General features: G+C 28.4%; 33 non-coding genes across 33 annotated transcripts; all 33 read right to left on the reverse strand.

Moving 5' to 3' along the window:
- Positions 1–259: 259 nt before the first annotated feature.
- Positions 260–378, reverse strand: LOC141395744 (5S ribosomal RNA). Its single transcript, XR_012410867.1, has one exon. It is a non-coding gene; the product is annotated as a 5S ribosomal RNA (ribosomal RNA).
- A 675-nt stretch (positions 379–1,053) lies between these two features.
- Positions 1,054–1,172, reverse strand: LOC141395755 (5S ribosomal RNA). Its single transcript, XR_012410878.1, has one exon. It is a non-coding gene; the product is annotated as a 5S ribosomal RNA (ribosomal RNA).
- A 685-nt stretch (positions 1,173–1,857) lies between these two features.
- On the reverse strand, positions 1,858–1,976 carry LOC141395768 (5S ribosomal RNA). Its single transcript, XR_012410890.1, has one exon. It is a non-coding gene; the product is annotated as a 5S ribosomal RNA (ribosomal RNA).
- Positions 1,977–2,661: 685 nt separating this feature from the next.
- LOC141395780 (5S ribosomal RNA) lies at positions 2,662–2,780 on the reverse strand. Its single transcript, XR_012410901.1, has one exon. It is a non-coding gene; the product is annotated as a 5S ribosomal RNA (ribosomal RNA).
- Positions 2,781–3,465: 685 nt separating this feature from the next.
- On the reverse strand, positions 3,466–3,584 carry LOC141395791 (5S ribosomal RNA). The gene has a single exon (XR_012410912.1). It is a non-coding gene; the product is annotated as a 5S ribosomal RNA (ribosomal RNA).
- Positions 3,585–4,269: 685 nt separating this feature from the next.
- On the reverse strand, positions 4,270–4,388 carry LOC141395803 (5S ribosomal RNA). The gene has a single exon (XR_012410923.1). It is a non-coding gene; the product is annotated as a 5S ribosomal RNA (ribosomal RNA).
- A 684-nt stretch (positions 4,389–5,072) lies between these two features.
- Positions 5,073–5,191, reverse strand: LOC141395815 (5S ribosomal RNA). The gene has a single exon (XR_012410934.1). It is a non-coding gene; the product is annotated as a 5S ribosomal RNA (ribosomal RNA).
- A 685-nt stretch (positions 5,192–5,876) lies between these two features.
- On the reverse strand, positions 5,877–5,995 carry LOC141395826 (5S ribosomal RNA). Its single transcript, XR_012410945.1, has one exon. It is a non-coding gene; the product is annotated as a 5S ribosomal RNA (ribosomal RNA).
- Positions 5,996–7,447: 1,452 nt separating this feature from the next.
- LOC141395838 (5S ribosomal RNA) lies at positions 7,448–7,566 on the reverse strand. The gene has a single exon (XR_012410956.1). It is a non-coding gene; the product is annotated as a 5S ribosomal RNA (ribosomal RNA).
- Positions 7,567–8,243: 677 nt separating this feature from the next.
- Positions 8,244–8,362, reverse strand: LOC141395850 (5S ribosomal RNA). The gene has a single exon (XR_012410967.1). It is a non-coding gene; the product is annotated as a 5S ribosomal RNA (ribosomal RNA).
- Positions 8,363–9,047: 685 nt separating this feature from the next.
- On the reverse strand, positions 9,048–9,166 carry LOC141395861 (5S ribosomal RNA). Its single transcript, XR_012410978.1, has one exon. It is a non-coding gene; the product is annotated as a 5S ribosomal RNA (ribosomal RNA).
- Positions 9,167–9,851: 685 nt separating this feature from the next.
- On the reverse strand, positions 9,852–9,970 carry LOC141395872 (5S ribosomal RNA). Its single transcript, XR_012410989.1, has one exon. It is a non-coding gene; the product is annotated as a 5S ribosomal RNA (ribosomal RNA).
- A 685-nt stretch (positions 9,971–10,655) lies between these two features.
- On the reverse strand, positions 10,656–10,774 carry LOC141395885 (5S ribosomal RNA). The gene has a single exon (XR_012411001.1). It is a non-coding gene; the product is annotated as a 5S ribosomal RNA (ribosomal RNA).
- Positions 10,775–11,459: 685 nt separating this feature from the next.
- On the reverse strand, positions 11,460–11,578 carry LOC141395896 (5S ribosomal RNA). The gene has a single exon (XR_012411012.1). It is a non-coding gene; the product is annotated as a 5S ribosomal RNA (ribosomal RNA).
- Positions 11,579–12,263: 685 nt separating this feature from the next.
- Positions 12,264–12,382, reverse strand: LOC141395908 (5S ribosomal RNA). Its single transcript, XR_012411024.1, has one exon. It is a non-coding gene; the product is annotated as a 5S ribosomal RNA (ribosomal RNA).
- Positions 12,383–13,056: 674 nt separating this feature from the next.
- On the reverse strand, positions 13,057–13,175 carry LOC141395920 (5S ribosomal RNA). The gene has a single exon (XR_012411035.1). It is a non-coding gene; the product is annotated as a 5S ribosomal RNA (ribosomal RNA).
- A 685-nt stretch (positions 13,176–13,860) lies between these two features.
- LOC141395931 (5S ribosomal RNA) lies at positions 13,861–13,979 on the reverse strand. Its single transcript, XR_012411046.1, has one exon. It is a non-coding gene; the product is annotated as a 5S ribosomal RNA (ribosomal RNA).
- A 675-nt stretch (positions 13,980–14,654) lies between these two features.
- Positions 14,655–14,773, reverse strand: LOC141395943 (5S ribosomal RNA). The gene has a single exon (XR_012411057.1). It is a non-coding gene; the product is annotated as a 5S ribosomal RNA (ribosomal RNA).
- A 685-nt stretch (positions 14,774–15,458) lies between these two features.
- Positions 15,459–15,577, reverse strand: LOC141395955 (5S ribosomal RNA). Its single transcript, XR_012411068.1, has one exon. It is a non-coding gene; the product is annotated as a 5S ribosomal RNA (ribosomal RNA).
- A 685-nt stretch (positions 15,578–16,262) lies between these two features.
- LOC141395966 (5S ribosomal RNA) lies at positions 16,263–16,381 on the reverse strand. The gene has a single exon (XR_012411079.1). It is a non-coding gene; the product is annotated as a 5S ribosomal RNA (ribosomal RNA).
- Positions 16,382–17,667: 1,286 nt separating this feature from the next.
- LOC141395977 (5S ribosomal RNA) lies at positions 17,668–17,786 on the reverse strand. Its single transcript, XR_012411089.1, has one exon. It is a non-coding gene; the product is annotated as a 5S ribosomal RNA (ribosomal RNA).
- A 685-nt stretch (positions 17,787–18,471) lies between these two features.
- LOC141395970 (5S ribosomal RNA) lies at positions 18,472–18,590 on the reverse strand. Its single transcript, XR_012411083.1, has one exon. It is a non-coding gene; the product is annotated as a 5S ribosomal RNA (ribosomal RNA).
- A 685-nt stretch (positions 18,591–19,275) lies between these two features.
- On the reverse strand, positions 19,276–19,394 carry LOC141395988 (5S ribosomal RNA). Its single transcript, XR_012411090.1, has one exon. It is a non-coding gene; the product is annotated as a 5S ribosomal RNA (ribosomal RNA).
- A 685-nt stretch (positions 19,395–20,079) lies between these two features.
- On the reverse strand, positions 20,080–20,198 carry LOC141395991 (5S ribosomal RNA). Its single transcript, XR_012411092.1, has one exon. It is a non-coding gene; the product is annotated as a 5S ribosomal RNA (ribosomal RNA).
- Positions 20,199–20,883: 685 nt separating this feature from the next.
- LOC141396002 (5S ribosomal RNA) lies at positions 20,884–21,002 on the reverse strand. Its single transcript, XR_012411099.1, has one exon. It is a non-coding gene; the product is annotated as a 5S ribosomal RNA (ribosomal RNA).
- Positions 21,003–21,687: 685 nt separating this feature from the next.
- On the reverse strand, positions 21,688–21,806 carry LOC141395644 (5S ribosomal RNA). The gene has a single exon (XR_012410773.1). It is a non-coding gene; the product is annotated as a 5S ribosomal RNA (ribosomal RNA).
- Positions 21,807–22,491: 685 nt separating this feature from the next.
- LOC141396014 (5S ribosomal RNA) lies at positions 22,492–22,610 on the reverse strand. Its single transcript, XR_012411110.1, has one exon. It is a non-coding gene; the product is annotated as a 5S ribosomal RNA (ribosomal RNA).
- Positions 22,611–23,295: 685 nt separating this feature from the next.
- Positions 23,296–23,414, reverse strand: LOC141396026 (5S ribosomal RNA). The gene has a single exon (XR_012411121.1). It is a non-coding gene; the product is annotated as a 5S ribosomal RNA (ribosomal RNA).
- Positions 23,415–24,099: 685 nt separating this feature from the next.
- LOC141396037 (5S ribosomal RNA) lies at positions 24,100–24,218 on the reverse strand. The gene has a single exon (XR_012411132.1). It is a non-coding gene; the product is annotated as a 5S ribosomal RNA (ribosomal RNA).
- Positions 24,219–24,903: 685 nt separating this feature from the next.
- Positions 24,904–25,022, reverse strand: LOC141395532 (5S ribosomal RNA). Its single transcript, XR_012410663.1, has one exon. It is a non-coding gene; the product is annotated as a 5S ribosomal RNA (ribosomal RNA).
- A 685-nt stretch (positions 25,023–25,707) lies between these two features.
- On the reverse strand, positions 25,708–25,826 carry LOC141395533 (5S ribosomal RNA). The gene has a single exon (XR_012410664.1). It is a non-coding gene; the product is annotated as a 5S ribosomal RNA (ribosomal RNA).
- Positions 25,827–26,511: 685 nt separating this feature from the next.
- Positions 26,512–26,630, reverse strand: LOC141395534 (5S ribosomal RNA). Its single transcript, XR_012410665.1, has one exon. It is a non-coding gene; the product is annotated as a 5S ribosomal RNA (ribosomal RNA).
- Positions 26,631–27,315: 685 nt separating this feature from the next.
- On the reverse strand, positions 27,316–27,434 carry LOC141395535 (5S ribosomal RNA). Its single transcript, XR_012410666.1, has one exon. It is a non-coding gene; the product is annotated as a 5S ribosomal RNA (ribosomal RNA).
- Between the last annotated feature and the right edge of the window lie 156 nt (positions 27,435–27,590).

Here is a 27,590-nt window from a genome sequence, read left to right on the forward strand (position 1 = left end):
GTTTTTTGAGAAACGAAACAAATTTATAAAGAATTTTACTTTTGTTTTACAAAGGAAATCATAGACTATTGTATCTAGTTACGTACAACTGAGCATAATCAATAGCGAATGTTTTACATTTACCTTAAAATAATAGGCAGTTGAGTTTTTTATTTTGGCTCTATTTCGGTTAAAAATGAAGATATCGACTTCATTCTTTTTTTATTTAATAGAGAAAAATAAAAAAGAAAATAAAATAAAATAAAAAAATTTTGGACAATGCCAACAACACGCGGTGTTCCCAAGCGGTCCCCCATCTAAGTACTAACCGCGCCCGACGCTGCTTAATTTCGGTGATCGGACGAGAACCGATGTACTCAGCGTGGTATGGTCGTTGGCGAAGAAACATAGTTTATTTTGCTTCATATGGCCATTGATTTCATTGCTTGTGTGTTTAAAACAATTTCGTTTACTTATTGCACACAAACACACAAACGAACAAGAAGTTTTATTTTCGTTTTATAAAGGAAAATGTTGACTGTTTCCTTTAGTTATTAGTGAACATAACCAGTATGTATTAATTTGGCATCAAAAAATCTAACAAAAATTGTAGTTTTTTTAATAAATGTTAAAATTTATTAAATATTGCTAAAAATAAATGTATTTTGGGAAAATTTGGCTCCTTAAATTACCTTTTTTTGGAAATATAGACAATTTTTTTAAAGAATTTTACAATAAAAATTCTTGTTTTTTAATAAATGTTAAAATTTCTTAAATATTGTTAAAAATAAATGCATTTTGCGAAAATTTGCCTCCTTAAATTACGTTTTTTGAGAAACGAAACAAATTTATAAAGAATTTTACTTTTGTTTTACAAAGGAAATCATAGACTATTGTATCTAGTTACGTACAACTGAGCATAATCAATAGCGAATGTTTTACATTTACCTTAAAATAATAGGCAGTTGAGTTTTTTATTTTGGCTCTATTTCGGTTAAAAATGAAGATATCGACTTCATTCTTTTTTTATTTAATAGAGAAATATAAAAAAGAAAATAAAAAAATTTTGGACAATGCCAACAACACGCGGTGTTCCCAAGCGGTCCCCCATCTAAGTACTAACCGCGCCCGACGCTGCTTAATTTCGGTGATCGGACGAGAACCGATGTACTCAGCGTGGTATGGTCGTTGGCGAAGAAACATAGTTTATTTTGCTTCATATGGTCATTGATTTCATTGCTTGTGTGTTTAAAACAATTTCGTTTACTTATTGCACACAAACACACAAACGAACAAGAAGTTTTATTTTCGTTTTATAAAGGAAAATGTTGACTGTTTCCTTTAGTTATTAGTGAACATAACCAGTATGTATTAATTTGGCATCAAAAAATCTAACAAAAATTGTAGTTTTTTTAATAAATGTTAAAATTTATTAAATATTGCTAAAAATAAATGTATTTTGGGAAAATTTGGCTCCTTAAATTACCTTTTTTTGGAAATATAGACAATTTTTTTAAAGAATTTTACAATAAAAATTCTTGTTTTTTAATAAATGTTAAAATTTCTTAAATATTGTTAAAAATAAATGCATTTTGCGAAAATTTGCCTCCTTAAATTACGTTTTTTGAGAAACGAAACAAATTTATAAAGAATTTTACTTTTGTTTTACAAAGGAAATCATAGACTATTGTATCTAGTTACGTACAACTGAGCATAATCAATAGCGAATGTTTTACATTTACCTTAAAATAATAGGCAGTTGAGTTTTTTATTTTGGCTCTATTTCGGTTAAAAATGAAGATATCGACTTCATTCTTTTTTTATTTAATAGAGAAAAATAAAAAAGAAAATAAAATAAAATAAAAAAATTTTGGACAATGCCAACAACACGCGGTGTTCCCAAGCGGTCCCCCATCTAAGTACTAACCGCGCCCGACGCTGCTTAATTTCGGTGATCGGACGAGAACCGATGTACTCAGCGTGGTATGGTCGTTGGCGAAGAAACATAGTTTATTTTGCTTCATATGGCCATTGATTTCATTGCTTGTGTGTTTAAAACAATTTCGTTTACTTATTGCACACAAACACACAAACGAACAAGAAGTTTTATTTTCGTTTTATAAAGGAAAATGTTGACTGTTTCCTTTAGTTATTAGTGAACATAACCAGTATGTATTAATTTGGCATCAAAAAATCTAACAAAAATTGTAGTTTTTTTAATAAATGTTAAAATTTATTAAATATTGCTAAAAATAAATGTATTTTGGGAAAATTTGGCTCCTTAAATTACCTTTTTTTGGAAATATAGACAATTTTTTTAAAGAATTTTACAATAAAAATTCTTGTTTTTTAATAAATGTTAAAATTTCTTAAATATTGTTAAAAATAAATGCATTTTGCGAAAATTTGCCTCCTTAAATTACGTTTTTTGAGAAACGAAACAAATTTATAAAGAATTTTACTTTTGTTTTACAAAGGAAATCATAGACTATTGTATCTAGTTACGTACAACTGAGCATAATCAATAGCGAATGTTTTACATTTACCTTAAAATAATAGGCAGTTGAGTTTTTTATTTTGGCTCTATTTCGGTTAAAAATGAAGATATCGACTTCATTCTTTTTTTATTTAATAGAGAAAAATAAAAAAGAAAATAAAATAAAATAAAAAAATTTTGGACAATGCCAACAACACGCGGTGTTCCCAAGCGGTCCCCCATCTAAGTACTAACCGCGCCCGACGCTGCTTAATTTCGGTGATCGGACGAGAACCGATGTACTCAGCGTGGTATGGTCGTTGGCGAAGAAACATAGTTTATTTTGCTTCATATGGCCATTGATTTCATTGCTTGTGTGTTTAAAACAATTTCGTTTACTTATTGCACACAAACACACAAACGAACAAGAAGTTTTATTTTCGTTTTATAAAGGGAAATGTTGACTGTTTCCTTTAGTTATTAGTGAACATAACCAGTATGTATTAATTTGGCATCAAAAAATCTAACAAAAATTGTAGTTTTTTTAATAAATGTTAAAATTTATTAAATATTGCTAAAAATAAATGTATTTTGGGAAAATTTGGCTCCTTAAATTACCTTTTTTTGGAAATATAGACAATTTTTTTAAAGAATTTTACAATAAAAATTCTTGTTTTTTAATAAATGTTAAAATTTCTTAAATATTGTTAAAAATAAATGCATTTTGCGAAAATTTGCCTCCTTAAATTACGTTTTTTGAGAAACGAAACAAATTTATAAAGAATTTTACTTTTGTTTTACAAAGGAAATCATAGACTATTGTATCTAGTTACGTACAACTGAGCATAATCAATAGCGAATGTTTTACATTTACCTTAAAATAATAGGCAGTTGAGTTTTTTATTTTGGCTCTATTTCGGTTAAAAATGAAGATATCGACTTCATTCTTTTTTTATTTAATAGAGAAAAATAAAAAAGAAAATAAAATAAAATAAAAAAATTTTGGACAATGCCAACAACACGCGGTGTTCCCAAGCGGTCCCCCATCTAAGTACTAACCGCGCCCGACGCTGCTTAATTTCGGTGATCGGACGAGAACCGATGTACTCAGCGTGGTATGGTCGTTGGCGAAGAAACATAGTTTATTTTGCTTCATATGGCCATTGATTTCATTGCTTGTGTGTTTAAAACAATTTCGTTTACTTATTGCACACAAACACACAAACGAACAAGAAGTTTTATTTTCGTTTTATAAAGGAAAATGTTGACTGTTTCCTTTAGTTATTAGTGAACATAACCAGTATGTATTAATTTGGCATCAAAAAATCTAACAAAAATTGTAGTTTTTTTAATAAATGTTAAAATTTATTAAATATTGCTAAAAATAAATGTATTTTGGGAAAATTTGGCTCCTTAAATTACCTTTTTTTGGAAATATAGACAATTTTTTTAAAGAATTTTACAATAAAAATTCTTGTTTTTTAATAAATGTTAAAATTTCTTAAATATTGTTAAAAATAAATGCATTTTGCGAAAATTTGCCTCCTTAAATTACGTTTTTTGAGAAACGAAACAAATTTATAAAGAATTTTACTTTTGTTTTACAAAGGAAATCATAGACTATTGTATCTAGTTACGTACAACTGAGCATAATCAATAGCGAATGTTTTACATTTACCTTAAAATAATAGGCAGTTGAGTTTTTTATTTTGGCTCTATTTCGGTTAAAAATGAAGATATCGACTTCATTCTTTTTTTATTTAATAGAGAAAAATAAAAAAGAAAATAAAATAAAATAAAAAAATTTTGGACAATGCCAACAACACGCGGTGTTCCCAAGCGGTCCCCCATCTAAGTACTAACCGCGCCCGACGCTGCTTAATTTCGGTGATCGGACGAGAACCGATGTACTCAGCGTGGTATGGTCGTTGGCGAAGAAACATAGTTTATTTTGCTTCATATGGCCATTGATTTCATTGCTTGTGTGTTTAAAACAATTTCGTTTACTTATTGCACACAAACACACAAACGAACAAGAAGTTTTATTTTCGTTTTATAAAGGAAAATGTTGACTGTTTCCTTTAGTTATTAGTGAACATAACCAGTATGTATTAATTTGGCATCAAAAAATCTAACAAAAATTGTAGTTTTTTAATAAATGTTAAAATTTATTAAATATTGCTAAAAATAAATGTATTTTGGGAAAATTTGGCTCCTTAAATTACCTTTTTTTGGAAATATAGACAATTTTTTTAAAGAATTTTACAATAAAAATTCTTGTTTTTTAATAAATGTTAAAATTTCTTAAATATTGTTAAAAATAAATGCATTTTGCGAAAATTTGCCTCCTTAAATTACGTTTTTTGAGAAACGAAACAAATTTATAAAGAATTTTACTTTTGTTTTACAAAGGAAATCATAGACTATTGTATCTAGTTACGTACAACTGAGCATAATCAATAGCGAATGTTTTACATTTACCTTAAAATAATAGGCAGTTGAGTTTTTTATTTTGGCTCTATTTCGGTTAAAAATGAAGATATCGACTTCATTCTTTTTTTATTTAATAGAGAAAAATAAAAAAGAAAATAAAATAAAATAAAAAAATTTTGGACAATGCCAACAACACGCGGTGTTCCCAAGCGGTCCCCCATCTAAGTACTAACCGCGCCCGACGCTGCTTAATTTCGGTGATCGGACGAGAACCGATGTACTCAGCGTGGTATGGTCGTTGGCGAAGAAACATAGTTTATTTTGCTTCATATGGCCATTGATTTCATTGCTTGTGTGTTTAAAACAATTTCGTTTACTTATTGCACACAAACACACAAACGAACAAGAAGTTTTATTTTCGTTTTATAAAGGAAAATGTTGACTGTTTCCTTTAGTTATTAGTGAACATAACCAGTATGTATTAATTTGGCATCAAAAAATCTAACAAAAATTGTAGTTTTTTTAATAAATGTTAAAATTTATTAAATATTGCTAAAAATAAATGTATTTTGGGAAAATTTGGCTCCTTAAATTACCTTTTTTTGGAAATATAGACAATTTTTTTAAAGAATTTTACAATAAAAATTCTTGTTTTTTAATAAATGTTAAAATTTCTTAAATATTGTTAAAAATAAATGCATTTTGCGAAAATTTGCCTCCTTAAATTACGTTTTTTGAGAAACGAAACAAATTTATAAAGAATTTTACTTTTGTTTTACAAAGGAAATCATAGACTATTGTATCTAGTTACGTACAACTGAGCATAATCAATAGCGAATGTTTTACATTTACCTTAAAATAATAGGCAGTTGAGTTTTTTATTTTGGCTCTATTTCGGTTAAAAATGAAGATATCGACTTCATTCTTTTTTTATTTAATAGAGAAAAATAAAAAAGAAAATAAAATAAAATAAAAAAATTTTGGACAATGCCAACAACACGCGGTGTTCCCAAGCGGTCCCCCATCTAAGTACTAACCGCGCCCGACGCTGCTTAATTTCGGTGATCGGACGAGAACCGATGTACTCAGCGTGGTATGGTCGTTGGCGAAGAAACATAGTTTATTTTGCTTCACCCAGCAAGCATTTTTTATCGCCCATTACCCGAAGCAGTCACTCCCAGGCGATAGAAATACACATCCGCGATCTCGCATTCTAATTGAAGTAGGCACACCGTTCGGGAAGAAATGAACCACGTCCACGACACTACTTGTGAATGCCGCTTTCGAGACTTCCTAGAAGTACTTTTAGCGATAAAATTGGTTGTGACGAAAAAAAAAATTTTTTTTCGTTTTTCATTTTATTTGTTGTTATTCTTTTAATTTTTATTTTTTTACTATTCTAATTAATGTTCCAAATTACATACGTTTTTAAAGAACTATCCTTAGATGAAATTGCCATATTCATTAATTTTTGTACTTTTAAAAATGTTATGTTGCCTGGCCTGGGAATCAAACCCATGACCTTAAGAATGCAAAGCGAACATGCTTACCACTGCACCACCGTACCTTATAAACACCAGATAGACTAAAGTCTTATATTATTTTAAGGTTGTACACGCCTCAAATGAACGAAAACAATCGAAGTGTCTGCATTGACCAGAGAAAGTGTCTGCCCATGCGATAGTCGTAAGTAGTAGCATTGTTAGTGTAAAAAAGCAATAATAGAATTTCGATCTCCTTTTCTGACACTAGGTAGTTATTCAAGAAGTTCAAAAAGGGACAGCAATGCAATTGTTATTGTAAAATGATAAAGGCTCGCTATTTTCTAGAATAGAAGTTCAGAAAGCGATTACTTTTGATAGAGGAAGTGACTCACTCACTCCCAATTGCTGGCTGGGCATATGGCCATTGATTTCATTGCTTGTGTGTTTAAAACAATTTCGTTTACTTATTGCACACAAACACACAAACGAACAAGAAGTTTTATTTTCGTTTTATAAAGGAAAATGTTGACTGTTTCCTTTAGTTATTAGTGAACATAACCAGTATGTATTAATTTGGCATCAAAAAATCTAACAAAAATTGTAGTTTTTTTAATAAATGTTAAAATTTATTAAATATTGCTAAAAATAAATGTATTTTGGGAAAATTTGGCTCCTTAAATTACCTTTTTTTGGAAATATAGACAATTTTTTTAAAGAATTTTACAATAAAAATTCTTGTTTTTTAATAAATGTTAAAATTTCTTAAATATTGTTAAAAATAAATGCATTTTGCGAAAATTTGCCTCCTTAAATTACGTTTTTTGAGAAACGAAACAAATTTATAAAGAATTTTACTTTTGTTTTACAAAGGAAATCATAGACTATTGTATCTAGTTACGTACAACTGAGCATAATCAATAGCGAATGTTTTACATTTACCTTAAAATAATAGGCAGTTGAGTTTTTTATTTTGGCTCTATTTCGGTTAAAAATGAAGATATCGACTTCATTCTTTTTTTATTTAATAGAGAAAAATAAAAAAGAAAATAAAATAAAATAAAAAAATTTTGGACAATGCCAACAACACGCGGTGTTCCCAAGCGGTCCCCCATCTAAGTACTAACCGCGCCCGACGCTGCTTAATTTCGGTGATCGGACGAGAACCGATGTACTCAGCGTGGTATGGTCGTTGGCGAAGAAACATAGTTTATTTTGCTTCATATGGCCATTGATTTCATTGCTTGTGTGTTTAAAACAATTTCGTTTACTTATTGCACACAAACGAACAAGAAGTTTTATTTTCGTTTTATAAAGGAAAATGTTGACTGTTTCCTTTAGTTATTAGTGAACATAACCAGTATGTATTAATTTGGCATCAAAAAATCTAACAAAAATTGTAGTTTTTTTAATAAATGTTAAAATTTATTAAATATTGCTAAAAATAAATGTATTTTGGGAAAATTTGGCTCCTTAAATTACCTTTTTTTGGAAATATAGACAATTTTTTTAAAGAATTTTACAATAAAAATTCTTGTTTTTTAATAAATGTTAAAATTTCTTAAATATTGTTAAAAATAAATGCATTTTGCGAAAATTTGCCTCCTTAAATTACGTTTTTTGAGAAACGAAACAAATTTATAAAGAATTTTACTTTTGTTTTACAAAGGAAATCATAGACTATTGTATCTAGTTACGTACAACTGAGCATAATCAATAGCGAATGTTTTACATTTACCTTAAAATAATAGGCAGTTGAGTTTTTTATTTTGGCTCTATTTCGGTTAAAAATGAAGATATCGACTTCATTCTTTTTTTATTTAATAGAGAAAAATAAAAAAGAAAATAAAATAAAATAAAAAAATTTTGGACAATGCCAACAACACGCGGTGTTCCCAAGCGGTCCCCCATCTAAGTACTAACCGCGCCCGACGCTGCTTAATTTCGGTGATCGGACGAGAACCGATGTACTCAGCGTGGTATGGTCGTTGGCGAAGAAACATAGTTTATTTTGCTTCATATGGCCATTGATTTCATTGCTTGTGTGTTTAAAACAATTTCGTTTACTTATTGCACACAAACACACAAACGAACAAGAAGTTTTATTTTCGTTTTATAAAGGAAAATGTTGACTGTTTCCTTTAGTTATTAGTGAACATAACCAGTATGTATTAATTTGGCATCAAAAAATCTAACAAAAATTGTAGTTTTTTTAATAAATGTTAAAATTTATTAAATATTGCTAAAAATAAATGTATTTTGGGAAAATTTGGCTCCTTAAATTACCTTTTTTTGGAAATATAGACAATTTTTTTAAAGAATTTTACAATAAAAATTCTTGTTTTTTAATAAATGTTAAAATTTCTTAAATATTGTTAAAAATAAATGCATTTTGCGAAAATTTGCCTCCTTAAATTACGTTTTTTGAGAAACGAAACAAATTTATAAAGAATTTTACTTTTGTTTTACAAAGGAAATCATAGACTATTGTATCTAGTTACGTACAACTGAGCATAATCAATAGCGAATGTTTTACATTTACCTTAAAATAATAGGCAGTTGAGTTTTTTATTTTGGCTCTATTTCGGTTAAAAATGAAGATATCGACTTCATTCTTTTTTTATTTAATAGAGAAAAATAAAAAAGAAAATAAAATAAAATAAAAAAATTTTGGACAATGCCAACAACACGCGGTGTTCCCAAGCGGTCCCCCATCTAAGTACTAACCGCGCCCGACGCTGCTTAATTTCGGTGATCGGACGAGAACCGATGTACTCAGCGTGGTATGGTCGTTGGCGAAGAAACATAGTTTATTTTGCTTCATATGGCCATTGATTTCATTGCTTGTGTGTTTAAAACAATTTCGTTTACTTATTGCACACAAACACACAAACGAACAAGAAGTTTTATTTTCGTTTTATAAAGGAAAATGTTGACTGTTTCCTTTAGTTATTAGTGAACATAACCAGTATGTATTAATTTGGCATCAAAAAATCTAACAAAAATTGTAGTTTTTTTAATAAATGTTAAAATTTATTAAATATTGCTAAAAATAAATGTATTTTGGGAAAATTTGGCTCCTTAAATTACCTTTTTTTGGAAATATAGACAATTTTTTTAAAGAATTTTACAATAAAAATTCTTGTTTTTTAATAAATGTTAAAATTTCTTAAATATTGTTAAAAATAAATGCATTTTGCGAAAATTTGCCTCCTTAAATTACGTTTTTTGAGAAACGAAACAAATTTATAAAGAATTTTACTTTTGTTTTACAAAGGAAATCATAGACTATTGTATCTAGTTACGTACAACTGAGCATAATCAATAGCGAATGTTTTACATTTACCTTAAAATAATAGGCAGTTGAGTTTTTTATTTTGGCTCTATTTCGGTTAAAAATGAAGATATCGACTTCATTCTTTTTTTATTTAATAGAGAAAAATAAAAAAGAAAATAAAATAAAATAAAAAAATTTTGGACAATGCCAACAACACGCGGTGTTCCCAAGCGGTCCCCCATCTAAGTACTAACCGCGCCCGACGCTGCTTAATTTCGGTGATCGGACGAGAACCGATGTACTCAGCGTGGTATGGTCGTTGGCGAAGAAACATAGTTTATTTTGCTTCATATGGCCATTGATTTCATTGCTTGTGTGTTTAAAACAATTTCGTTTACTTATTGCACACAAACACACAAACGAACAAGAAGTTTTATTTTCGTTTTATAAAGGAAAATGTTGACTGTTTCCTTTAGTTATTAGTGAACATAACCAGTATGTATTAATTTGGCATCAAAAAATCTAACAAAAATTGTAGTTTTTTTAATAAATGTTAAAATTTATTAAATATTGCTAAAAATAAATGTATTTTGGGAAAATTTGGCTCCTTAAATTACCTTTTTTTGGAAATATAGACAATTTTTTTAAAGAATTTTACAATAAAAATTCTTGTTTTTTAATAAATGTTAAAATTTCTTAAATATTGTTAAAAATAAATGCATTTTGCGAAAATTTGCCTCCTTAAATTACGTTTTTTGAGAAACGAAACAAATTTATAAAGAATTTTACTTTTGTTTTACAAAGGAAATCATAGACTATTGTATCTAGTTACGTACAACTGAGCATAATCAATAGCGAATGTTTTACATTTACCTTAAAATAATAGGCAGTTGAGTTTTTTATTTTGGCTCTATTTCGGTTAAAAATGAAGATATCGACTTCATTCTTTTTTTATTTAATAGAGAAAAATAAAAAAGAAAATAAAATAAAATAAAAAAATTTTGGACAATGCCAACAACACGCGGTGTTCCCAAGCGGTCCCCCATCTAAGTACTAACCGCGCCCGACGCTGCTTAATTTCGGTGATCGGACGAGAACCGATGTACTCAGCGTGGTATGGTCGTTGGCGAAGAAACATAGTTTATTTTGCTTCATATGGCCATTGATTTCATTGCTTGTGTGTTTAAAACAATTTCGTTTACTTATTGCACACAAACACACAAACGAACAAGAAGTTTTATTTTCGTTTTATAAAGGAAAATGTTGACTGTTTCCTTTAGTTATTAGTGAACATAACCAGTATGTATTAATTTGGCATCAAAAAATCTAACAAAAATTGTAGTTTTTTTAATAAATGTTAAAATTTATTAAATATTGCTAAAAATAAATGTATTTTGGGAAAATTTGGCTCCTTAAATTACCTTTTTTTGGAAATATAGACAATTTTTTTAAAGAATTTTACAATAAAAATGCTTGTTTTTTAATAAATGTTAAAATTTCTTAAATATTGTTAAAAATAAATGCATTTTGCGAAAATTTGCCTCCTTAAATTACGTTTTTTGAGAAACGAAACAAATTTATAAAGAATTTTACTTTTGTTTTACAAAGGAAATCATAGACTATTGTATCTAGTTACGTACAACTGAGCATAATCAATAGCGAATGTTTTACATTTACCTTAAAATAATAGGCAGTTGAGTTTTTTATTTTGGCTCTATTTCGGTTAAAAATGAAGATATCGACTTCATTCTTTTTTTATTTAATAGAGAAAAATAAAAAAGAAAATAAAATAAAATAAAAAAATTTTGGACAATGCCAACAACACGCGGTGTTCCCAAGCGGTCCCCCATCTAAGTACTAACCGCGCCCGACGCTGCTTAATTTCGGTGATCGGACGAGAACCGATGTACTCAGCGTGGTATGGTCGTTGGCGAAGAAACATAGTTTATTTTGCTTCATATGGCCATTGATTTCATTGCTTGTGTGTTTAAAACAATTTCGTTTACTTATTGCACACAAACACACAAACGAACAAGAAGTTTTATTTTCGTTTTATAAAGGAAAATGTTGACTGTTTCCTTTAGTTATTAGTGAACATAACCAGTATGTATTAATTTGGCATCAAAAAATCTAACAAAAATTGTAGTTTTTTTAATAAATGTTAAAATTTATTAAATATTGCTAAAAATAAATGTATTTTGGGAAAATTTGGCTCCTTAAATTACCTTTTTTTGGAAATATAGACAATTTTTTTAAAGAATTTTACAATAAAAATTCTTGTTTTTTAATAAATGTTAAAATTTCTTAAATATTGTTAAAAATAAATGCATTTTGCGAAAATTTGCCTCCTTAAATTACGTTTTTTGAGAAACGAAACAAATTTATAAAGAATTTTACTTTTGTTTTACAAAGGAAATCATAGACTATTGTATCTAGTTACGTACAACTGAGCATAATCAATAGCGAATGTTTTACATTTACCTTAAAATAATAGGCAGTTGAGTTTTTTATTTTGGCTCTATTTCGGTTAAAAATGAAGATATCGACTTCATTCTTTTTTTATTTAATAGAGAAAAATAAAAAAGAAAATAAAATAAAATAAAAAAATTTTGGACAATGCCAACAACACGCGGTGTTCCCAAGCGGTCCCCCATCTAAGTACTAACCGCGCCCGACGCTGCTTAATTTCGGTGATCGGACGAGAACCGATGTACTCAGCGTGGTATGGTCGTTGGCGAAGAAACATAGTTTATTTTGCTTCATATGGCCATTGATTTCATTGCTTGTGTGTTTAAAACAATTTCGTTTACTTATTGCACACAAACACACAAACGAACAAGAAGTTTTATTTTCGTTTTATAAAGGAAAATGTTGACTGTTTCCTTTAGTTATTAGTGAACATAACCAGTATGTATTAATTTGGCATCAAAAAATTGTAGTTTTTTTAATAAATGTTAAAATTTATTAAATATTGCTAAAAATAAATGTATTTTGGGAAAATTTGGCTCCTTAAATTACCTTTTTTTGGAAATATAGACAATTTTTTTAAAGAATTTTACAATAAAAATTCTTGTTTTTTAATAAATGTTAAAATTTCTTAAATATTGTTAAAAATAAATGCATTTTGCGAAAATTTGCCTCCTTAAATTACGTTTTTTGAGAAACGAAACAAATTTATAAAGAATTTTACTTTTGTTTTACAAAGGAAATCATAGACTATTGTATCTAGTTACGTACAACTGAGCATAATCAATAGCGAATGTTTTACATTTACCTTAAAATAATAGGCAGTTGAGTTTTTTATTTTGGCTCTATTTCGGTTAAAAATGAAGATATCGACTTCATTCTTTTTTTATTTAATAGAGAAAAATAAAAAAGAAAATAAAATAAAATAAAAAAATTTTGGACAATGCCAACAACACGCGGTGTTCCCAAGCGGTCCCCCATCTAAGTACTAACCGCGCCCGACGCTGCTTAATTTCGGTGATCGGACGAGAACCGATGTACTCAGCGTGGTATGGTCGTTGGCGAAGAAACATAGTTTATTTTGCTTCATATGGCCATTGATTTCATTGCTTGTGTGTTTAAAACAATTTCGTTTACTTATTGCACACAAACACACAAACGAACAAGAAGTTTTATTTTCGTTTTATAAAGGAAAATGTTGACTGTTTCCTTTAGTTATTAGTGAACATAACCAGTATGTATTAATTTGGCATCAAAAAATCTAACAAAAATTGTAGTTTTTTTAATAAATGTTAAAATTTATTAAATATTGCTAAAAATAAATGTATTTTGGGAAAATTTGGCTCCTTAAATTACCTTTTTTTGGAAATATAGACAATTTTTTTAAAGAATTTTACAATAAAAATGCTTGTTTTTTAATAAATGTTAAAATTTCTTAAATATTGTTAAAAATAAATGCATTTTGCGAAAATTTGCCTCCTTAAATTACGTTTTTTGAGAAACGAAACAAATTTATAAAGAATTTTACTTTTGTTTTACAAAGGAAATCATAGACTATTGTATCTAGTTACGTACAACTGAGCATAATCAATAGCGAATGTTTTACATTTACCTTAAAATAATAGGCAGTTGAGTTTTTTATTTTGGCTCTATTTCGGTTAAAAATGAAGATATCGACTTCATTCTTTTTTTATTTAATAGAGAAAAATAAAAAAGAAAATAAAATAAAATAAAAAAATTTTGGACAATGCCAACAACACGCGGTGTTCCCAAGCGGTCCCCCATCTAAGTACTAACCGCGCCCGACGCTGCTTAATTTCGGTGATCGGACGAGAACCGATGTACTCAGCGTGGTATGGTCGTTGGCGAAGAAACATAGTTTATTTTGCTTCATATGGCCATTGATTTCATTGCTTGTGTGTTTAAAACAATTTCGTTTACTTATTGCACACAAACACACAAACGAACAAGAAGTTTTATTTTCGTTTTATAAAGGAAAATGTTGACTGTTTCCTTTAGTTATTAGTGAACATAACCAGTATGTATTAATTTGGCATCAAAAAATCTAACAAAAATTGTAGTTTTTTTAATAAATGTTAAAATTTATTAAATATTGCTAAAAATAAATGTATTTTGGGAAAATTTGGCTCCTTAAATTACCTTTTTTTGGAAATATAGACAATTTTTTTAAAGAATTTTACAATAAAAATTCTTGTTTTTTAATAAATGTTAAAATTTCTTAAATATTGTTAAAAATAAATGCATTTTGCGAAAATTTGCCTCCTTAAATTACGTTTTTTGAGAAACGAAACAAATTTATAAAGAATTTTACTTTTGTTTTACAAAGGAAATCATAGACTATTGTATCTAGTTACGTACAACTGAGCATAATCAATAGCGAATGTTTTACATTTACCTTAAAATAATAGGCAGTTGAGTTTTTTATTTTGGCTCTATTTCGGTTAAAAATGAAGATATCGACTTCATTCTTTTTTTATTTAATAGAGAAAAATAAAAAAGAAAATAAAAAAATTTTGGACAATGCCAACAACACGCGGTGTTCCCAAGCGGTCCCCCATCTAAGTACTAACCGCGCCCGACGCTGCTTAATTTCGGTGATCGGACGAGAACCGATGTACTCAGCGTGGTATGGTCGTTGGCGAAGAAACATAGTTTATTTTGCTTCATATGGCCATTGATTTCATTGCTTGTGTGTTTAAAACAATTTCGTTTACTTATTGCACACAAACACACAAACGAACAAGAAGTTTTATTTTCGTTTTATAAAGGAAAATGTTGACTGTTTCCTTTAGTTATTAGTGAACATAACCAGTATGTATTAATTTGGCATCAAAAAATCTAACAAAAATTGTAGTTTTTTTAATAAATGTTAAAATTTATTAAATATTGCTAAAAATAAATGTATTTTGGGAAAATTTGGCTCCTTAAATTACCTTTTTTTGGAAATATAGACAATTTTTTTAAAGAATTTTACAATAAAAATTCTTGTTTTTTAATAAATGTTAAAATTTCTTAAATATTGTTAAAAATAAATGCATTTTGCGAAAATTTGCCTCCTTAAATTACGTTTTTTGAGAAACGAAACAAATTTATAAAGAATTTTACTTTTGTTTTACAAAGGAAATCATAGACTATTGTATCTAGTTACGTACAACTGAGCATAATCAATAGCGAATGTTTTACATTTACCTTAAAATAATAGGCAGTTGAGTTTTTTATTTTGGCTCTATTTCGGTTAAAAATGAAGATATCGACTTCATTCTTTTTTTATTTAATAGAGAAAAATAAAAAAGAAAATAAAATAAAATAAAAAAATTTTGGACAATGCCAACAACACGCGGTGTTCCCAAGCGGTCCCCCATCTAAGTACTAACCGCGCCCGACGCTGCTTAATTTCGGTGATCGGACGAGAACCGATGTACTCAGCGTGGTATGGTCGTTGGCGAAGAAACATAGTTTATTTTGCTTCATATGGCCATTGATTTCATTGCTTGTGTGTTTAAAACAATTTCGTTTACTTATTGCACACAAACACACAAACGAACAAGAAGTTTTATTTTCGTTTTATAAAGGAAAATGTTGACTGTTTCCTTTAGTTATTAGTGAACATAACCAGTATGTATTAATTTGGCATCAAAAAATCTAACAAAAATTGTAGTTTTTTTAATAAATGTTAAAATTTATTAAATATTGCTCAAAATAAATGTATTTTGGGAAAATTTGGCTCCTTAAATTACCTTTTTTTGGAAATATAGACAATTTTTTTAAAGAATTTTACAATAAAAATTCTTGTTTTTTAATAAATGTTAAAATTTCTTAAATATTGTTAAAAATAAATGCATTTTGCGAAAATTTGCCTCCTTAAATTACGTTTTTTGAGAAACGAAACAAATTTATAAAGAATTTTACTTTTGTTTTACAAAGGAAATCATAGACTATTGTATCTAGTTACGTACAACTGAGCATAATCAATAGCGAATGTTTTACATTTACCTTAAAATAATAGGCAGTTGAGTTTTTTATTTTGGCTCTATTTCGGTTAAAAATGAAGATATCGACTTCATTCTTTTTTTATTTAATAGAGAAAAATAAAAAAGAAAATAAAATAAAATAAAAAAATTTTGGACAATGCCAACAACACGCGGTGTTCCCAAGCGGTCCCCCATCTAAGTACTAACCGCGCCCGACGCTGCTTAATTTCGGTGATCGGACGAGAACCGATGTACTCAGCGTGGTATGGTCGTTGGCGAAGAAACATAGTTTATTTTGCTTCATATGGCCATTGATTTTATTGCTTGTGTGTTTAAAACAATTTCGTTTACTTATTGCACACAAACACACAAACGAACAAGAAGTTTTATTTTCGTTTTATAAAGGAAAATGTTGACTGTTTCCTTTAGTTATTAGTGAACATAACCAGTATGTATTAATTTGGCATCAAAAAATCTAACAAAAATTGTAGTTTTTTTAATAAATGTTAAAATTTATTAAATATTGCTAAAAATAAATGTATTTTGGGAAAATTTGGCTCCTTAAATTACCTTTTTTTGGAAATATAGACAATTTTTTTAAAGAATTTTACAATAAAAATTCTTGTTTTTTAATAAATGTTAAAATTTCTTAAATATTGTTAAAAATAAATGCATTTTGCGAAAATTTGCCTCCTTAAATTACGTTTTTTGAGAAACGAAACAAATTTATAAAGAATTTTACTTTTGTTTTACAAAGGAAATCATAGACTATTGTATCTAGTTACGTACAACTGAGCATAATCAATAGCGAATGTTTTACATTTACCTTAAAATAATAGGCAGTTGAGTTTTTTATTTTGGCTCTATTTCGGTTAAAAATGAAGATATCGACTTCATTCTTTATACCCTATACCACAATGTGGAAAAGGGTATAATAAGTTTGTTTTCCCAAAAATTCATGTAACGCCGCGAAATATTCGTCGTAGACCCCTCATGTGGTATACCAAACTTCATATCTCGACGAGATAAAGCGATTTAGCGATGTGTGTCCGTCCGTCCGTCCGTCCGTCTGTCCGTCCATTAAAAATTGTAATCAAGCTAGAGGCCGCAATTATGGACCGATTGTCACGAAATTTAGTATGGAGGTCGGGTTTGGACCAGAATAGAACTGATTAGTTTTTGGCGATGATCGTGAAATGTTAAAGGGATGAAATGGACCAAAAACAAAATTTTTGCTCGATTTTGTAGCCGCTCTGTAGGTCGCAATAATAGTCCGATCGGCGCGAAATTTTAAACGTAGTTTTGGTTTGAGATGAAGAAGTAGCGTGCAAGTCAACGGTATGATCGGATAATATTTAGCGGGTTAAATTGATCAAAACTTTTGTGTGAAAATTGGTAAAATTTCTAATGCACATCTTATAACTTTATCCCAAGAAGACGCGTTTAGTGGTATAGGGTATCACATGGTCGGCCCCGTCCGACTATAGTCTGTTCTTACTTGTTTTTTATTTAATAGAGAAAAATAAAAAAGAAAATAAAATAAAATAAAAAAATTTTGGACAATGCCAACAACACGCGGTGTTCCCAAGCGGTCCCCCATCTAAGTACTAACCGCGCCCGACGCTGCTTAATTTCGGTGATCGGACGAGAACCGATGTACTCAGCGTGGTATGGTCGTTGGCGAAGAAACATAGTTTATTTTGCTTCATATGGCCATTGATTTCATTGCTTGTGTGTTTAAAACAATTTCGTTTACTTATTGCACACAAACACACAAACGAACAAGAAGTTTTATTTTCGTTTTATAAAGGAAAATGTTGACTGTTTCCTTTAGTTATTAGTGAACATAACCAGTATGTATTAATTTGGCATCAAAAAATCTAACAAAAATTGTAGTTTTTTTAATAAATGTTAAAATTTATTAAATATTGCTAAAAATAAATGTATTTTGGGAAAATTTGGCTCCTTAAATTACCTTTTTTTGGAAATATAGACAATTTTTTTAAAGAATTTTACAATAAAAATTCTTGTTTTTTAATAAATGTTAAAATTTCTTAAATATTGTTAAAAATAAATGCATTTTGCGATAATTTGCCTCCTTAAATTACGTTTTTTGAGAAACGAAACAAATTTATAAAGAATTTTACTTTTGTTTTACAAAGGAAATCATAGACTATTGTATCTAGTTACGTACAACTGAGCATAATCAATAGCGAATGTTTTACATTTACCTTAAAATAATAGGCAGTTGAGTTTTTTATTTTGGCTCTATTTCGGTTAAAAATGAAGATATCGACTTCATTCTTTTTTTATTTAATAGAGAAAAATAAAAAAGAAAATAAAATAAAATAAAAAAATTTTGGACAATGCCAACAACACGCGGTGTTCCAAAGCGGTCCCCCATCTAAGTACTAACCGCGCCCGACGCTGCTTAATTTCGGTGATCGGACGAGAACCGATGTACTCAGCGTGGTATGGTCGTTGGCGAAGAAACATAGTTTATTTTGCTTCATATGGCCATTGATTTCATTGCTTGTGTGTTTAAAACAATTTCGTTTACTTATTGCACACAAACACACAAACGAACAAGAAGTTTTATTTTCGTTTTATAAAGGAAAATGTTGACTGTTTCCTTTAGTTATTAGTGAACATAACCAGTATGTATTAATTTGGCATCAAAAAATCTAACAAAAATTGTAGTTTTTTTAATAAATGTTAAAATTTATTAAATATTGCTAAAAATAAATGTATTTTGGGAAAATTTGGCTCCTTAAATTACCTTTTTTTGGAAATATAGACAATTTTTTTAAAGAATTTTACAATAAAAATTCTTGTTTTTTAATAAATGTTAAAATTTCTTAAATATTGTTAAAAATAAATGCATTTTGCGAAAATTTGCCTCCTTAAATTACGTTTTTTGAGAAACGAAACAAATTTATAAAGAATTTTACTTTTGTTTTACAAAGGAAATCATAGACTATTGTATCTAGTTACGTACAACTGAGCATAATCAATAGCGAATGTTTTACATTTACCTTAAAACAATAGGCAGTTGAGTTTTTTATTTTGGCTCTATTTCGGTTAAAAATGAAGATATCGACTTCATTCTTTTTTTATTTAATAGAGAAAAATAAAAAAGAAAATAAAATAAAATAAAAAAATTTTGGACAATGCCAACAACACGCGGTGTTCCCAAGCGGTCCCCCATCTAAGTACTAACCGCGCCCGACGCTGCTTAATTTCGGTGATCGGACGAGAACCGATGTACTCAGCGTGGTATGGTCGTTGGCGAAGAAACATAGTTTATTTTGCTTCATATGGCCATTGATTTCATTGCTTGTGTGTTTAAAACAATTTCGTTTACTTATTGCACACAAACACACAAACGAACAAGAAGTTTTATTTTCGTTTTATAAAGGAAAATGTTGACTGTTTCCTTTAGTTATTAGTGAACATAACCAGTATGTATTAATTTGGCATCAAAAAATCTAACAAAAATTGTAGTTTTTTTAATAAATGTTAAAATTTATTAAATATTGCTAAAAATAAATGTATTTTGGGAAAATTTGGCTCCTTAAATTACCTTTTTTTGGAAATATAGACAATTTTTTTAAAGAATTTTACAATAAAAAATCTTGTTTTTTAATAAATGTTAAAATTTCTTAAATATTGTTAAAAATAAATGCATTTTGCGAAAATTTTCCTCCTTAAATTACGTTTTTTGAGAAACGAAACAAATTTATAAAGAATTTTACTTTTGTTTTACAAAGGAAATCATAGACTATTGTATCTAGTTACGTACAACTGAGCATAATCAATAGCGAATGTTTTACATTTACCTTAAAATAATAGGCAGTTGAGTTTTTTATTTTGGCTCTATTTCGGTTAAAAATGAAGATATCGACTTCATTCTTTTTTTATTTAATAGAGAAAAATAAAAAAGAAAATAAAATAAAATAAAAAAATTTTGGACAATGCCAACAACACGCGGTGTTCCCAAGCGGTCCCCCATCTAAGTACTAACCGCGCCCGACGCTGCTTAATTTCGGTGATCGGACGAGAACCGATGTACTCAGCGTGGTATGGTCGTTGGCGAAGAAACATAGTTTATTTTGCTTCATATGGCCATTAATTTCATTGCTTGTGTGTTTAAAACAATTTCGTTTACTTATTGCACACAAACACACAAACGAACAAGAAGTTTTATTTTCGTTTTATAAAGGAAAATGTTGACTGTTTCCTTTAGTTATTAGTGAACATAACCAGTATGTATTAATTTGGCATCAAAAAATCTAACAAAAATTGTAGTTTTTTTAATAAATGTTAAAATTTATTAAATATTGCTAAAAATAAATGTATTTTGGGAAAATTTGGCTCCTTAAATTACCTTTTTTTGGAAATATAGACAATTTTTTTAAAGAATTTTACAATAAAAATTCTTGTTTTTTAATAAATGTTAAAATTTCTTAAATATTGTTAAAAATAAATGCATTTTGCGAAAATTTGCCTCCTTAAATTACGTTTTTTGAGAAACGAAACAAATTTATAAAGAATTTTACTTTTGTTTTACAAAGGAAATCATAGACTATTGTATCTAGTTACGTACAACTGAGCATAATCAATAGCGAATGTTTTACATTTACCTTAAAATAATAGGCAGTTGAGTTTTTTATTTTGGCTCTATTTCGGTTAAAAATGAAGATATCGACTTCATTCTTTTTTTATTTAATAGAGAAAAATAAAAAAGAAAATAAAATAAAATAAAAAAATTTTGGACAATGCCAACAACACGCGGTGTTCCCAAGCGGTCCCCCATCTAAGTACTAACCGCGCCCGACGCTGCTTAATTTCGGTGATCGGACGAGAACCGATGTACTCAGCGTGGTATGGTCGTTGGCGAAGAAACATAGTTTATTTTGCTTCATATGGCCATTGATTTCATTGCTTGTGTGTTTAAAACAATTTCGTTTACTTATTGCACACAAACACACAAACGAACAAGAAGTTTTATTTTCGTTTTATAAAGGAAAATGTTGACTGTTTCCTTTAGTTATTAGTGAACATAACCAGTATGTATTAATTTGGCATCAAAAAATCTAACAAAAATTGTAGTTTTTTTAATAAATGTTAAAATTTATTAAATATTGCTAAAAATAAATGTATTTTGGGAAAATTTGGCTCCTTAAATTACCTTTTTTTGGAAATATAGACAATTTTTTTAAAGAATTTTACAATAAAAATTCTTGTTTTTTAATAAATGTTAAAATTTCTTAAATATTGTTAAAAATAAATGCATTTTGCGAAAATTTGCCTCCTTAAATTACGTTTTTTGAGAAACGAAACAAATTTATAAAGAATTTTACTTTTGTTTTACAAAGGAAATCATAGACTATTGTATCTAGTTACGTACAACTGAGCATAATCAATAGCGAATGTTTTACATTTACCTTAAAATAATAGGCAGTTGAGTTTTTTATTTTGGCTCTATTTCGGTTAAAAATGAAGATATCGACTTCATTCTTTTTTTATTTAATAGAGAAAAATAAAAAAGAAAATAAAATAAAATAAAAAAATTTTGGACAATGCCAACAACACGCGGTATTCCCAAGCGGTCCCCCATCTAAGTACTAACCGCGCCCGACGCTGCTTAATTTCGGTGATCGGACGAGAACCGATGTACTCAGCGTGGTATGGTCGTTGGCGAAGAAACATAGTTTATTTTGCTTCATATGGCCATTGATTTCATTGCTTGTGTGTTTAAAACAATTTCGTTTACTTATTGCACACAAACACACAAACGAACAAGAAGTTTTATTTTCGTTTTATAAAGGAAAATGTTGACTGTTTCCTTTAGTTATTAGTGAACATAACCAGTATGTATTAATTTGGCATCAAAAAATCTAACAAAAATTGTAGTTTTTTTAATAAATGTTAAAATTTATTAAATATTGCTAAAAATAAATGTATTTTGGGAAAATTTGGCTCCTTAAATTACCTTTTTTTGGAAATATAGACAATTTTTTTAAAGAATTTTACAATAAAAATTCTTGTTTTTTAATAAATGTTAAAATTTCTTAAATATTGTTAAAAATAAATGCATTTTGCGAAAATTTGCCTCCTTAAATTACGTTTTTTGAGAAACGAAACAAATTTATAAAGAATTTTACTTTTGTTTTACAAAGGAAATCATAGACTATTGTATCTAGTTACGTACAACTGAGCATAATCAATAGCGAATGTTTTACATTTACCTTAAAATAATAGGCAGTTGAGTTTTTTATTTTGGCTCTATTTCGGTTAAAAATGAAGATATCGACTTCATTCTTTTTTTATTTAATAGAGAAAAATAAAAAAGAAAATAAAATAAAATAAAAAAAATTTGGACAATGCCAACAACACGCGGTGTTCCCAAGCGGTCCCCCATCTAAGTACTAACCGCGCCCGACGCTGCTTAATTTCGGTGATCGGACGAGAACCGATGTACTCAGCGTGGTATGGTCGTTGGCGAAGAAACATAGTTTATTTTGCTTCATATGGCCATTGATTTCATTGCTTGTGTGTTTAAAATAATTTCGTTTACTTATTGCACACAAACACACAAACGAACAAGAAGTTTTATTTTCGTTTTATAAAGGAAAATGTTGACTGTTTCCTTTAGTTATTAGTGAACATAACCAGTATGTATTAATTTGGCATCAAAAAATCTAACAAAAATTGTAGTTTTTTTAATAAATGTTAAAATTTATTAAATATTGCTAAAAATAAATGTATTTTGGGAAAATTTGGCTCCTTAAATTACCTTTTTTTGGAAATATAGACAATTTTTTTAAAGAATTTTACAATAAAAATTCTTGTTTTTTAATAAATGTTAAAATTTCTTAAATATTGTTAAAAATAAATGCATTTTGCGAAAATTTGCCTCCTTAAATTACGTTTTTTGAGAAACGAAACAAATTTATAAAGAATTTTACTTTTGTTTTACAAAGGAAATCATAGACTATTGTATCTAGTTACGTACAACTGAGCATAATCAATAGCGAATGTTTTACATTTACCTTAAAATAATAGGCAGTTGAGTTTTTTATTTTGGCTCTATTTCGGTTAAAAATGAAGATATCGACTTCATTCTTTTTTTATTTAATAGAGAAAAATAAAAAAGAAAATAAAATAAAATAAAAAAATTTTGGACAATGCCAACAACACGCGGTGTTCCCAAGCGGTCCCCCATCTAAGTACTAACCGCGCCCGACGCTGCTTAATTTCGGTGATCGGACGAGAACCGATGTACTCAGCGTGGTATGGTCGTTGGCGAAGAAACATAGTTTATTTTGCTTCATATGGCCATTGATTTCATTGCTTGTGTGTTTAAAACAATTTCGTTTACTTATTGCACACAAACACACAAACGAACAAGAAGTTTTATTTTCGTTTTATAAAGGAAAATGTTGACTGTTTCCTTTAGTTATTAGTGAACATAACCAGTATGTATTAATTTGGCATCAAAAAATCTAACAAAAATTGTAGTTTTTTTAATAAATGTTAAAATTTATTAAATATTGCTAAAAATAAATGTATTTTGGGAAAATTTGGCTCCTTAAATTACCTTTTTTTGGAAATATAGACAATTTTTTTAAAGAATTTTACAATAAAAATTCTTGTTTTTTAATAAATGTTAAAATTTCTTAAATATTGTTAAAAATAAATGCATTTTGCGAAAATTTGCCTCCTTAAATTACGTTTTTTGAGAAACGAAACAAATTTATAAAGAATTTTACTTTTGTTTTACAAAGGAAATCATAGACTATTGTATCTAGTTACGTACAACTGAGCATAATCAATAGCGAATGTTTTACATTTACCTTAAAATAATAGGCAGTTGAGTTTTTTATTTTGGCTCTATTTCGGTTAAAAATGAAGATATCGACTTCATTCTTTTTTTATTTAATAGAGAAAAATAAAAAAGAAAATAAAATAAAATAAAAAAATTTTGGACAATGCCAACAACACGCGGTGTTCCCAAGCGGTCCCCCATCTAAGTACTAACCGCGCCCGACGCTGCTTAATTTCGGTGATCGGACGAGAACCGATGTACTCAGCGTGGTATGGTCGTTGGCGAAGAAACATAGTTTATTTTGCTTCATATGGCCATTGATTTCATTGCTTGTGTGTTTAAAACAATTTCGTTTACTTATTGCACACAAACACACAAACGAACAAGAAGTTTTATTTTCGTTTTATAAAGGAAAATGTTGACTGTTTCCTTTAGTTATTAGTGAACATAACCAGTATGTATTAATTTGGCATCAAAAAATCTAACAAAAATTGTAGTTTTTTTAATAAATGTTAAAATTTATTAAATATTGCTAAAAATAAATGTATTTTGGGAAAATTTGGCTCCTTAAATTACCTTTTTTTGGAAATATAGACAATTTTTTTAAAGAATTTTACAATAAAAATTCTTGTTTTTTAATAAATGTTAAAATTTCTTAAATATTGTTAAAAATAAATGCATTTTGCGAAAATTTGCCTCCTTAAATTACGTTTTTTGAGAAACGAAACAAATTTATAAAGAATTTTACTTTTGTTTTACAAAGGAAATCATAGACTATTGTATCTAGTTACGTACAACTGAGCATAATCAATAGCGAATGTTTTACATTTACCTTAAAATAATAGGCAGTTGAGTTTTTTATTTTGGCTCTATTTCGGTTAAAAATGAAGATATCGACTTCATTCTTTTTTTATTTAATAGAGAAAAATAAAAAAGAAAATAAAATAAAATAAAAAAATTTTGGACAATGCCAACAACACGCGGTGTTCCCAAGCGGTCCCCCATCTAAGTACTAACCGCGCCCGACGCTGCTTAATTTCGGTGATCGGACGAGAACCGATGTACTCAGCGTGGTATGGTCGTTGGCGAAGAAACATAGTTTATTTTGCTTCATATGGCCATTGATTTCATTGCTTGTGTGTTTAAAACAATTTCGTTTACTTATTGCACACAAACACACAAACGAACAAGAAGTTTTATTTTCGTTTTATAAAGGAAAATGTTGACTGTTTCCTTTAGTTATTAGTGAACATAACCAGTATGTATTAATTTGGCATCAAAAAATCTAACAAAAATTGTAGTTTTTTTAATAAATGTTAAAATTTATTAAATATTGCTAAAAATAAATGTATTTTGGGAAAATTTGGCTCCTTAAATTACCTTTTTTTGGAAATATAGACAATTTTTTTAAAGAATTTTACAATAAAAATTCTTGTTTTTTAATAAATGTTAAAATTTCTTAAATATTGTTAAAAATAAATGCATTTTGCGAAAATTTGCCTCCTTAAATTACGTTTTTTGAGAAACGAAACAAATTTATAAAGAATTTTACTTTTGTTTTACAAAGGAAATCATAGACTATTGTATCTAGTTACGTACAACTGAGCATAATCAATAGCGAATGTTTTACATTTACCTTAAAATAATAGGCAGTTGAGTTTTTTATTTTGGCTCTATTTCGGTTAAAAATGAAGATATCGACTTCATTCTTTTTTTATTTAATAGAGAAAAATAAAAAAGAAAATAAAATAAAATAAAAAAATTTTGGACAATGCCAACAACACGCGGTGTTCCCAAGCGGTCCCCCATCTAAGTACTAACCGCGCCCGACGCTGCTTAATTTCGGTGATCGGACGAGAACCGATGTACTCAGCGTGGTATGGTCGTTGGCGAAGAAACATAGTTTATTTTGCTTCATATGGCCATTGATTTCATTGCTTGTGTGTTTAAAACAATTTCGTTTACTTATTGCACACAAACACACAAACGAACAAGAAGTTTTATTTTCGTTTTATAAAGGAAAATGTTGACTGTTTCCTTTAGTTATTAGTGAACATAACCAGTATGTATTAATTTGGCATCAAAAAATCTAACAAAAATTGTAGTTTTTTTAATAAATGTTAAAATTTATTAAATATTGCTAAAAATAAATGTATTTTGGGAAAATTTGGCTCCTTAAATTACCTTTTTTTGGAAATATAGACAATTTTTTTAAAGAATTTTACAATAAAAATTCTTGTTTTTTAATAAATGTTAAAATTTCTTAAATATTGTTAAAAATAAATGCATTTTGCGAAAATTTGCCTCCTTAAATTACGTTTTTTGAGAAACGAAACAAATTTATAAAGAATTTTACTTTTGTTTTACAAAGGAAATCATAGACTATTGTATCTAGTTACGTACAACTGAGCATAATCAATAGCGAATGTTTTACATTTACCTTAAAATAATAGGCAGTTGAGTTTTTTATTTTGGCTCTATTTCGGTTAAAAATGAAGATATCGACTTCATTCTTTTTTTATTTAATAGAGAAAAATAAAAAAGAAAATAAAATAAAATAAAAAAATTTTGGACAATGCCAACAACACGCGGTGTTCCCAAGCGGTCCCCCATCTAAGTACTAACCGCGCCCGACGCTGCTTAATTTCGGTGATCGGACGAGAACCGATGTACTCAGCGTGGTATGGTCGTTGGCGAAGAAACATAGTTTATTTTGCTTCATATGGCCATTGATTTCATTGCTTGTGTGTTTAAAACAATTTCGTTTACTTATTGCACACAAACACACAAACGAACAAGAAGTTTTATTTTCGTTTTATAAAGGAAAATGTTGACTGTTTCCTTTAGTTATTAGTGAACATAACCAGTATGTATTAATTTGGCATCAAAAAATCTAACAAAAATTTTAGTTTTTTTAATAAATGTTAAAATTTATTAAATATTGCTAAAAATAAATGTATTTTGGGAAAATTTGGCTCCTTAAATTACCTTTTTTTGGAAATATAGACAATTTTTTTAAAGAATTTTACAATAAAAATTCTTGTTTTTTAATAAATGTTAAAATTTCTTAAATATTGTTAAAAATAAATGCATTTTGCGAAAATTTGCCTCCTTAAATTACGTTTTTTGAGAAACGAAACAAATTTATAAAGAATTTTACTTTTGTTTTACAAAGGAAATCATAGACTATTGTATCTAGTTACGTACAACTGAGCATAATCAATAGCGAATGTTTTACATTTACCTTAAAATAATAGGCAGTTGAGTTTTTTATTTTGGCTCTATTTCGGTTAAAAATGAAGATATCGACTTCATTCTTTTTTTATTTAATAGAGAAAAATAAAAAAGAAAATAAAATAAAATAAAAAAATTTTGGACAATGCCAACAACACGCGGTGTTCCCAAGCGGTCCCCCATCTAAGTACTAACCGCGCCCGACGCTGCTTAATTTCGGTGATCGGACGAGAACCGATGTACTCAGCGTGGTATGGTCGTTGGCGAAGAAACATAGTTTATTTTGCTTCATATGGCCATTGATTTCATTGCTTGTGTGTTTAAAACAATTTCGTTTACTTATTGCACACAAACACACAAACGAACAAGAAGTTTTATTTTCGTTTTATAAAGGAAAATGTTGACTGTTTCCTTTAGTTAT

The sequence above is a fragment of the Musca autumnalis genome, unplaced genomic scaffold, assembly GCF_047663935.1.
Source record: "Musca autumnalis isolate F117 unplaced genomic scaffold, ASM4766393v1 scaffold_2, whole genome shotgun sequence".
Taxonomy (NCBI): domain Eukaryota; kingdom Metazoa; phylum Arthropoda; class Insecta; order Diptera; family Muscidae; genus Musca; species Musca autumnalis.